This window comes from Etheostoma spectabile, chromosome 15 (assembly GCF_008692095.1).
Source record: "Etheostoma spectabile isolate EspeVRDwgs_2016 chromosome 15, UIUC_Espe_1.0, whole genome shotgun sequence".
Lineage (NCBI taxonomy): Eukaryota > Metazoa > Chordata > Actinopteri > Perciformes > Percidae > Etheostoma > Etheostoma spectabile.
The window spans coordinates 10,026,150-10,028,353 of NC_045747.1; positions in this window are offsets into that span (position 1 = coordinate 10,026,150).

The window sequence follows — 2,204 nt, forward strand, 5'->3', positions numbered from 1 at the left end:
GGGGGGGGGGGGGGGGGGGAGCAGCTTAAACGGCTGTATGCATGTGTCTTCATCACCCTGAGAGGTCTACACAGAATGTGCAACAGAGCATCAGTTGTTTCGACCACCTGCATCCCGGGATTAGGGAGATTTTCTTTTCTTTCTTTCTAATTTCTTTTTCTTTTTATATCTGGCAACTTTCACAAGAGAGCACAATCTATCTGGCCTACCTGTTAATCAAATTTACCGTTGGTGTGCGTGTGTGTGTGTGTGGCCTGTCTTTGAAATATCTAATGAACCATTCTCCTTCAAACTTGGTTTCCTGCGTACCCAATAAATTGGAGGTTTGGAATTTGAAGAAGTTTGGAGAGTGTTGGATATTAAAGTGTGAATAAAAATAAAAAATACTGCAGAAAAAAGGTTGAGGAAAAAAAGTGCTACCATTCACAATTAAGGTCCATCTTAAATTCACTCAGCATATTGCTAACAGGAAACTCAATAAAAAAACTATTTCTACCCTTCACAATAAAAGCCCAGCTTAAATTCACTCAGATCATTTTGTCTAGCCTCTTTGCAAGCACGGTCCCGCTGCCGGGCCGTTTTCTCCATTTTAGGAGACGTTTTCTTCACTTGTAAATTGCAAGCATTAAATCTTCATAAACACGCTCATGCAGCATATCATTAGAAAGCGTAAAGTCTCATGACTCCATTTAGCCCACACACAAAGCATGAAATGACTTACAGCGGTTATAATCATGTTATGAAGTAAAGAAACACTGAAAGATTCTGCACCGATAGTGTCTAAAATCGAGCGTGCATCCCTGCCTTTGTCCTCGTGTCTTTATCCACAGCGGAGAAAGATTGCCATAAACTTTTTTTTCCTACATCGCCAACAGTTCAAAGAAGAAGTACATCCAATCCTTTTAATCCAAAACGAGCTTGTCCCCTCACAGTCTTGTAGATTCTGGCCGAGTTTCCTCGTAAACAAAGCTGAACAGTCCATCATTTTCGGATTTTGATCGCTCCTGCCCTGAGGCTGCCACATTGTATCATTGCGCACAGATTTCAATAAATCATATAAAATCCATTTTGTAAGTCATGTTTTCTGAATTTTTTTCTGTTTTAAGTTGAGACATGTGGCTAGGGTACTATTTTTGTATGTAGCCCATGTAAAATGCTTACAGTAGTGTTTTTTAATCATTTTACAGATGATTTACCTGGACGGAAATAAAAATTCTCTATTCTAACCTCTTTAGCTCTGTGTCGGTCAGGCCTAGTGTCACACTGACACTGGAAACTAAAAATTGAGAGTGTTAATAATAATAATAATATATTTTATTTATAACTCACTTTTCATTCCAAAGAATCTCAAAGTGCTACACAGGAGAATGATAACAATAAAAACAATCAGCACAAAAATGCTTTCCTGAATAAAAAAGTCTTCAGTTCAGCTTTGAAAGTGTCCAGGTTCTGTACTGCTCTCAGGTCACTCGGGAGCTGGTTCCAGAGCCGTGGTGCAGCTGAACCAAAAGCTCGGTCACCCATAGTACAAAGCCTTGTGGTGGGGACCTGAAGGAGCAATTGTCCTGTTGATCTGAGGGTGCGGGGAGAGGGTTTCAACTTTTTTTAACTTCCCAATGACCTCAGGGTCATCCCAGAGGATGTGGAAACTGCATCACTTTGTTTGGGGTAAAAATGTAGGCGAGAAAAGCATGTATTTTCAAGTATTTTTTAAAGAGGAAACTCAATCAAAAGGCATTTTTGCTGACACTAGATCATATAGACACTATATGGTATTAAGTTGCTGTGAGCTGTAAATTCACCACTTCTTCCTTCTCACTCAGACTCACCCTATGCTTACCCTGGGTCCAGTTGTTGTTGTGCTGTTAACTTATAACACTAATAACTTTACTGTCAGCAAAATACTGCCAGTTATCAAATCCATACGTCAACGTTAACCGTCAAGTTACTAAGCCTGTTTGGAAATGAACTCATTTGCTGACATGTTAAATTTGTTAACGATAGGCTGTGACGAGAAAGCACCGTCGTCACTACACTGACTGTGGTGATGTCAACAGCAATATTGTTGACAAAGAAGACACCACTAAAATGTATTTAAAGAAAACCTATTTTTATTTGCATTGCCTTCCACCTTTTCTTTCACCCCTTTTGTCTCTCTCTCTCTCTCTCTCTCTCTCTCTCTGCGCACACACACACACACACAC